Source organism: Megalops cyprinoides, chromosome 3, assembly GCF_013368585.1.
Source record: "Megalops cyprinoides isolate fMegCyp1 chromosome 3, fMegCyp1.pri, whole genome shotgun sequence".
In the NCBI taxonomy this organism is placed as follows: Eukaryota; Metazoa; Chordata; class Actinopteri; order Elopiformes; family Megalopidae; genus Megalops; species Megalops cyprinoides.
This window is the reverse complement of record NC_050585.1, coordinates 2,661,151-2,670,999: the sequence shown is the minus strand read 5'-3', so window position 1 is coordinate 2,670,999 and position 9,849 is coordinate 2,661,151.

Sequence of the window (9,849 nt, the reverse complement as noted above, 5' to 3'; positions counted from 1 at the left end):
AGCTTCCCTAGTTCTCCAGAACTCCAGTGGTGTCTCGTGGAACACACCCTGCTGGACCTCAGTCATGTACTTCTTCATCTCTTTTGACCCGTGAAACAACAGCATGCTGATGATCAGTAGCTAAACTATACTGTCCAGCCAGGGTCTGCACAAAGTACTCAGCTGCTTTCCTCAACGGCTTCATGTCTGGCGAAAGAAGAACCAGTGACACACCTGGATCCATCAGACAGGCTCCTGCTGGAGTGGCATCAAACTGGGTGGAGTCAGGATTGAGGATTTGAGGATTCTAGCAAACTGATCTCATAAAGACCTTAGCGGCACTTGAGTGATTTGCTTCCATATTATAGCTGACTGTAAGTGTGCCTCAAGATTGAGAAGGTAAGGTAGGTAGCGAAGGGCGAGAGCAGTCACCTCACCCGGCCTTGAACCCAGGTCTACAGGGTACCAACCAACTTTGATCGCGATGCCAAAGAGCCAGGCTCGCTGGTATGGCAGTCAGAGCGCATACTCAACCGTAGTGACGGCACTCCGTCACACTGCCCTCCCCTTCGGGAAGCGCGCCCATGCACTTCACACACCATGGCGTCCCTCACACATTCTCTTGCCGTACTTCTCCCATCCCAGGCTGCCCCACTCACTAGTGCTTCACCCATCTCTGGGGTCCCTCACACACCGGGGTCAACTGAACCTGGGGGTCCCTCATACGGCTCACACACCGGGCACGCCTCCGATGGCCTCGTGGCAAGCCATCCCACTTCTAATACCATTTGTAGCGAAGGGCGAGAGCAGTCACCCGGGTCTACGGGGTACCAACCATGTGACTGTGACCGTGACGCCAAAGAGCCAGGCCCCGTAGACCTGGGTTCAAGGCCGGGTGGGGTGACTGCTCTCGCCCTTCGCTACAATGGGATAACGACTGACTGTCATTCTGAAGCTGGTCAGTGTGAATGGCAAAGGGTTCAAACAGCTTAACAAGATTCTCAAGTTGTGTCCAGTCACTTGTCAGAAGAGCGTCCATACCCAAATCCTCCAGCACTTGATTTAGATGAGCTTTGGTCTCAGGCAGTCATTTGACCATATCCAATGTGCTATTCCAGCGTGTACTGAGGTCCCGGATAAGAGTTTTGCCACACCTATTGATCATTTCTTCATTTGCTATAGATGACTTCCGTACAGCATGGGCCAGCTTTCTTGCCTTTATTATCACTGACTGAACACCTGGGTGCTTCATTGGATCTTGTAGTGTGAGTTGAAGGGTGTGGGCCAGGCAGGGCATTCTTTGGAACTTGTGGCTCTCCCCATTCTCTAGCAGGTCATCATGTTCTATCCATTGAGATGTAGTGAAAAGAAATAAAAATAAAACAGATTAATTATTTAAGTGTAAATTGTAATTCAGATTTCGTGTAATGACCACACAGCCACAACTGGTGGAATTTGCTTTCAGTACATCATGAGAGTCAGCTCAATTTCCAACTATGACACAACAGACCAACACATGACACTCATCATTAGTACACATAACATATAAACATATGTGAATTGGAAAAACAGGGCCACACCAACAGGACAGTGTGTTTGAATGCAGATTATCAGGAAAGCATAATTATAGGGAGTTTCATGTCTGTACAGCAGTACAGAAAAAGCTGTTTTTTAAGCAAGATGTTTGAGTTGGCAGTGATCTGTAACGTCCACATACACAGCTTGTCCAGATCATTTGGATTATGAATTAGTTTTTGTGTTACTTTGATGCTTCAGGTATCCTAGATGTTAATATTTTGGAAGTTATAAGAAGATTATAGTCAAGCCATTTAGGTATGTTTCAAATATTTTCATAATTTCTTACAGTATATACTGATTTAAACATGATACAACTTTAAAAATTACAAAGGGTATTTGATGATTCAAAACAGGGCTTTGGTGGTGGCCCACCCATGTGGGCCAGTAGGCGTTTGCGTGACTGAATGCTCTCAAACTGGGTCTACTACAACATTTAAGACCAAGGATGGCTATCTAAAAAAATTAATAGGTTGATACAGTAGAACTGACCAAAAAGTACATTAATAGGCCTATAATGAATATAAAATTTGGATTAGGGTTTATTTAATCTTATGAGGCATCACACAGTGATGTTTTTTATAGTCCATGTCATTATCCGTTATCCATGCACACTGAGTGAGCTGGTTGATGGCAAAGAGCAACTATTTACTGACCACAAATCCGCTGAAACTTTTTTCATGTCTTCCATGAATTCCTCCATGAATTCCCCAGCATAAGTTCCTTTCGAAGCTACTGGCTAGTCTAAACCGTCACAAAGTTTATGAAGACTTCCCACTATGAACCATAATGACAGTCTTTTGAGATATAGTTGGTGATTTTTTTAAATTAACTGGTTGAATTACTTCTTTCTTTGTTATTTTGGCTGCTACTGTTGGGATGTTTACATCCAGCAGATTCACTGGTATGGTTTGCTGTAACTAAGTTTTTTTTTATATATACAGCTGCCATGAAGCGTAAGTCTAGTGTCGTAAAAAGTTGTACTGACTGTACTATGAGGAATTATTTATTTATTCTTTTTTTTTCTTTCCGTCTTGTTGAGGCAAATTATACTTTTCTCCATCGGCTAACAATTTCCTTTTTTTTTTGTATGTAGCTATATGCAGCAGCCTCTATAACTATATTACTTTATAAATTTCTATTGAAGAAACTAGCCTTTTGCTTATGGATCACTAATCTAGTTTTTCAGCTACATTTATTTTCTTCATTAAAACAGACAAAGCTCAGAGTGGACGTGGTTTTGGCTTACTCACAAGAATCCTTGGGCATATGGTTCAAGGGTCAATGGCTGATCTTGGGTACTTTTCTGATTTTTTTTTTCTTTTTTTTGTGTATGTGTTTGCTGTGTGTTTATCTGTTTGTCCTGTCTGCGTGTTTAGCTGTAAATGATTGTGTATTTGATATTCCTTTGCCCTACAACTTATTTTTCTGGATCTGCTTTGCTTTAGTATGTTTGGTCAGTGATAGTATCTTTATAAACTTTAAATGTCAAACTGGATGGTGTTAAAGGACTAAAAATAATTCACTTGAATATTAGAAGCCTTCTACCAAAAATTGATTTATTTCAAGCATGGGTTGTAGAATGGTGGTGACTGGTTGGACTGTATATGATGTGGCAAGTTTGTGATGGGTATCTTCTTGGGGTGTCGGTCAGAACACACAGTAGTCCATCAAATGCAATCCAGTGATTTAATTTGGTTGTTTAACAGCACAGCAAGGCACAGCCGGGTACAGATTGCCTTTGATTGTATGTATCAGTGTGGTCTGAAATAAAGGTAAATAACAAAAACCCACATTTACCTTAATATGGCATATTGTGAAGCTACATACAATGATTCAACTTATTTACACTAATAATAATTACATGAACCTTGCTGTGTTAAAACAGATAACTTGCATAGCCATTACGCCACTTAAATGAACAAATCTAATCCAACAATGCCCTCTAGTGGCTATACGGGTTAACAACAAAGTGAGTACGAGGCTCCAGGGAATTTACCGCAAATACGGCTATCAGGCTAGTTACAACTCACGAACCCCAACGAACATCATACACACACAATAACTACCTCAAATGTAACATAATAGTGTAGCTACCTTTACATCTGTATGCTAACAAATAGGGGATTAACAACAGGTGATGTAAACGAACTTGACTGCCGCAGTTATAAATTCTTAATCAGTGCGCCGGCACTAAACTCTATTTGCTATAAGCAAATACTGGACGAACATGTTTCACTTCAATGTTCGAGAGAACACCTATGAACCATAACAATACTGAGATATATCTTCGAAAGGGGCGAACTAACAAGGAATAGCGTGATTAACAAAGTATAACTCACATTCAGGGTAATGACGCACACGTAACACACAGGACTTCTCTGAGGTACTTAGCTACAGCATCCAATCTCAGAATCTTACGGGAAGTTCTGCACGACGCATGCGCAGAGGTGCGGCCTTTCCAACATGGGTTGAACAGTACAAACCTCATGTTATTACTCCATCAGAAACTTGGCTTACTAATAGAATATCTAACAATGAAATTAAACAGAGCTGACAGAGGCACTAGGGGTTGTGGCGTAGCCACATATGTATCCTTTAATCTGGTCTCTGAGTTAATTATCCCTGATGTTGAGCCTTTACATTTTGAGTGTATTTTTGTAAAGGTAACTCTGCATGAAAATAAGTACATAACTATTGGAAACATTTATAGACCTCCCTCTGCACCTGCTGAATCCTTTAACCATATGATTTCTACTATAAATTCTATTACTTGTAGAAATGAAATTATTTAATTAGGTGACTTCAATAAGAATTGGATTGACAAATCCTCTAGTAAAGAAAAAAACATTATTGGAAGTCTGAACCTAACACAGCTAATTAGTGAACCCACTCGTGTTACACCCACAAGTCAGTCTCTACTTGACTGGATACTGGTCTCACACCCAAATAGATTTATAGAAACAGGGGTTATGTTTGACTATCTTAGTGATCATGCAATTGTGCACTGTGTCTGGAAAATTAAACAACCCAAATTGCCACCCAGATTAATCAGAATCAGGCACTATATGAAAATGAATATAGATAGATTATTAATGACCTAATTTCAATTAATTGGGACAGATAGCAACTAATACCAAATGTTCAAGATGCTTGGGACTTTTTATATTCTGAATTCACTGAAGGTCACAACTCTAGGTCCACTTCTTTTTTCCATTTTTATTAATGATTTTGGAACTCGCCAAAACAATAAATGCAAATCTAAAGCTTATTTATGTGCTATTGCCTGTCTTGATGGTTCGCCACTGCAAAGAGTTGAACACATCAAATACCTGGGCCTATGGCTTGACTCTGAACTCTCATTTAAATGCCATATTAATTATATTGTGAAGAAAATTAATCTTGGTATCGGTGTTCTTTATCGCTCCAGAAACTGCTTTTCATTTACTGAATGAGAAGCTTGCATTACAACTCATCTTACCAATATTGGATTATGCTAATGTTGTTTATCAAACTGCATCTAAAACAAATCTTCTTCCACTCAATACTGTTTATAATAGACTATGCAAATTTATTCTTGGCTGTCCTTTCACAACTCATCATTGTACAATGTATGAAACTCTTAACTTTCCCTCTATCATCATAAGAAGACAGCGTCATTGGCTCCAATTTATTTTCAAATGTATACATTTCAATTATCCTCAATATTTAAAACAGTTTATGGTATGTTTTTCCTCTGATTATCAACTGAGACACTGTATACAGCCCTTTTTTCTGTACCTGTAGTCTCTAAGTCAATAGCCAAGAAAGCCTTTATGTTTAAAGCTCCCTCTGATTGGAATAATCTACCCGTTAATATTAGGTCTATATCACCTTTCAACTTGTTCAAAAATGCCCTGTCGTCTTATTATAGGATCAGTTGTACATGTCCATTTTAACACCTCTATAATCTTTAATTATAATTATGTTTTATAACTTTATTACTTAATGCTATCACTATCACTAATACCGGTCTATGATCTATACATGAATGATCCATTTTTATGCCCTGTCTGGAATATGATCCCCTGATTTTGTATGTCTCACCTGATATTTATTGTTTTTTGTTTGTTTGTTTTTTCTTCTGTTACATTTGGTATTGCCTAATTATCTTGTTATTTTGTTTTGTTGAGTGTTTTGTGTAATTGTGTCTATACTGTATTGTTGTCGTTTAGGACCCCCTCGAAAACGAGATGGTACATTTCAAGGGGTTACTCCTAATACATTTACTATTAAAACTGAGAAAACAGCATTTAAAGATTACGTTGCATTCTGTTGTAATTCCATTCAGTTTGTCTTTGAGCAGGTTCTGCTCTTCCGTGTCACTGTCTGAGAACTATAGGTAGTGTATTCAGACATCCTTATCCCTCTGTAAAGTAGACGTGATGCTTCTTTTCAATTTCCACAACCTTCCCGCAGTAGGTGTGTAGGAACTGGCGGCTGTTATCATACCAAGCTAGCCATAATCATACATGTCACCCGGTAGCTAGCTATGCTCTTGTCTACACCATGGCTTTCTACACTTTAGCTGGCTAGCTAAGTTAGCAAGCGAATTAGAAGTATCCACTAATATTCGTATTTACACTAAACCAGTTTGTCATCTTACAAAAAATCAAACTGATTATCAAGTTCAGTGAAATACAGCATCCAGTAATTCAGACGCATTTAGTTTTGTTTGTGCAAGCCAAGATTACATCAGGGACAGCCAATTAAATAAGATAGCTTTGCAGCAGGCCAGAGTCACGTTCAGTTTGCAAATAACCATTCACCCGTATAGCCTGCTTAATAGTTAAAATCTGATGTTTTGTGAATGCGTTTGGTAACCAGCTAGCGATCTATGTCGGAGCATTTAACCAAAATTTGGAACAAGTTACAATTATCAAGCAAGCCAGTCAGCTAACTTATGTTCGAGGAAGATAACTACCAAGCTAGGCTGATGAAGCCAAAAAATGTCGAAAATAAACAAAAATGTTTAACTCTATACATATTTTTCAATTTTTTTTTTCAAGAAAAATTAAAGATGAACTCCAACTGTTTCATAATATCTAAAGGGGTATTAAGACAGGGGCAAAAAGACAACGTCACTTATGTTCGTTCCATTATCCGTTACAATGAGAAATACTGTCTTCGTTTATTCCCCATTTATGAAATGTTAAGTCAATGCAGCGGGCAATGATTCATCCAAGTGAGGATGTTGCTAAAACGGTGCAGGTTTAGCAAGGCATGGTAAGTCTTGCCCCCCGGGGGATGGTAAAAACATACAGACACCCCAATGAATGACGCTGTCAGTCCTTTCTTGCTCCATCCATCTACACAGAGAGTTAGCTTCCTAGCTTCCCTGACAATCTCTTGTAGTTTCTTTGCTGCACTGTCCATCTTGGACTGTGATCAGGCTATTTACTCTCGCCATTCCTGGTGTTTAAAATCGGGGCTCTAAGACATTTCAAACTGTTTGAAGACAACGGATTCACATAGTCAAGTGGACATTCCGGTCTCAACAAACATGTGCACTAAATCTCACGTTTGTGATGCTCGGGTGTTGTCACTGACCAGCTATCACTCGGCTGGAAGCACTGTAACAAAGTTTGCTGTGTGTGCTTCAGTGGGCTCCCCGTACTAAAGTTTTGCCGCGTGTTCTCAGCCTCACGTTCTCTCGCCCTCTCCTGGAAAGCCTGGTTTGCCTCTTTGTGTGCACTCTTCAGGTGTAGGCTATTTTTAAATTCGTGGGATTCTTCCCCTTGAGAACAGCCCCACAAATTTTACCAGCACTGTTTACTACGAGACACTTGCTTTGTGCAAATACTGGGTCAGTATTCCCAGATGGGACTCTGACTTTTCCTGCCAACCTTTTCCGGCCAATGCAGGGTCAGGCTAGCGTGTGGGTTAGCTAGCTACTATACTTCAGTTGGCAGGTCTTTAAACTCCCGGCCGCAAAAGATATCGCCATCTGTTGGGCCCTCATCAAAATACAGGCATCTACAATTTCAGATGTGCCTACCTGCATGCATGGAAAAGACTAATGAAACTAATGAAATTATCTCCACAATTCTATTTTGTTTTAGTTAGTTTTGTTGTGGGCATTGTAATTTCAGTTTAGTTTTATTTTTTTTCTGCAAACTCTCGTTTTCATTTTTATTTCAGTTAACGAGAATGTTTTTTTATCATTCGTTTTCGTTTTCATTCTCGTTTTCGTTAACGATTATAACCCTGGTTTTAACCCAATAATAATCTTGCAATTTATTTTAATTTTAAAGACGCGCGACTCTGCTGACGATGACATCTAGTCCCGCGTCAAAACGTAACCCAAACTGCAACTAACTTGCCGTGTTCAAATAAACCCTATGGCAAATAGGGGTTAATGAGGGTTAGGCCTACATGTTTGCGGTTTGACTACTTTTAGAAAGTAGATCAGGATCGAAGCTATTATTGCCTTAAAAAAACCTATGGTCAAATTTTGCAAATCTGGTCTGGCAGTCAAGAAGGATACAACTTTGATTTGACCAAAAATATGTCTCATATTTTTCAATATTGGTCAATAAAGGAACTTTAATTCAACAGAGTCCTATAGATTGCAAGAGCTGTGTCTTCAGATGTTTCTTGAAGACAGAGAGGGACTCAGCAAAACAGATGAAGTGTGGAAGTTCATTCCACCATCGGGGGACAATGGTGGAGAAAGTCAGTGGCAGAGAGTAGCAGTCGGGAGGGAACATAGGCAGCAGTGAGTTCAGGTACTTGGGTGCAGTTTTGTTGGTCACCCTGTACGCGAGCATCAAGGCCTTGAACATGTCAGTTGTAACATGAGCCCTTTTTGTTTGGTTGAAAACCTGATGTGCAGCCATGTTCTGTATCAACTGCAGATGTTTAATAGTGTTTGCAGGTAGGCCAGCCAAGAAAGCATTGCAATAGTCCAGTCTTGAGATGACCAGTGCCTGGACAAGGAGCTGCGCAGCATACTCAGATAGGTGGGGCCTGATTTTCCTGATGTTGTACAGTGCAAATCTGCATGATCTGGTAGTTGCAGCAATGTGGTCAGTAAATTTAAGCTGGTCATCAATCACTACCCCCACATTTGCTTGCAGACCTGGACGCAGTCAGTGTTGTTGAGCTGAGCTGAACAGTGATGTCGTGTTGGATCGACGGGCTGGCTGGGATGACTAGGAGCTCAGTCTTGGATAAGCTGAGTTCAAGGTGGCACTCCTTCATCCAGGCTGAGATATTTGAAAGACAGGCAGAGATCCATGCTGAAACGGTGAGGTCATCAGGTTGGAACGAGAGATATAATTGCACAAACTTCTTTCTATTTGTTGTATTTTATACCTCTCTATTTATTTTATTCAATTTATTCTTTTGTTGTTTTTGATGTGTGCCGGACGGTGCAGTTGTGACACTCAAATTTCCTTTGGGATTAATAAAGTATTTCTTATTCTTATTCTTATTCTTATATCTACACGTAATTTAACTGCACATTGTGAAACAAATGGATAAAAGAATTACTGAAATGACTCTGATAACAGAACTGTCTTTTGGTGCAGGGGCATCAACATCATACTGGCCCATAGACATAATGTAGAGATTCTGATAACACGTTTTTGTCTAAATGTATATATACTTAATAATTAATTGAATTTTGCACAAGAAGTTGCAACCTGATTGATCGTGAGGAAAGGAGATTGAAAGCCCAAAGCATTTGCTTAATTTTAGGGATTCAAAGATTTGTTCTTGTAGCTAGCTAGTTTAATTCACCCTGTGGTTCATTATGATCAAATAAAAAATCATTCTTTCTTGGCCTTTTATTGAGTTTTGTCCTATTTCTTTTATTCCTGGTTTGTATTATTTTATTGTTTTTAATATCTTATTGTTTTTATTGTTTTATTGTATTCCTGGGACAGTAGGGAGTGGGGAGGAGTTTTATAAGACTTTATGTATGGTGTATCCCTGTATTATGTTGTGTGATCATTTTATTTAGTTTTTTCTTTCCGTAAAGCATTTTGTGTTACAGACCTGTATGAAAAGTCCTATATAAATAAATAAATAAATCTTAGATATCACAGGATTGAAATGAAAGAAATGTTAACTGTCATTTGTGGCCATAAACATACATTGATTTTATGATGCACTGAATTGAACTGTATCTATTTTTCATGACAGCTAATAAAGAGTTGATTATTACCCTGTGCTTCTTCCTTAAATATTCTGGGTATAGAGAGTTTAAACAAACAAAAAACTGATCTAAATGTTTCACATAGAGGAATGTAT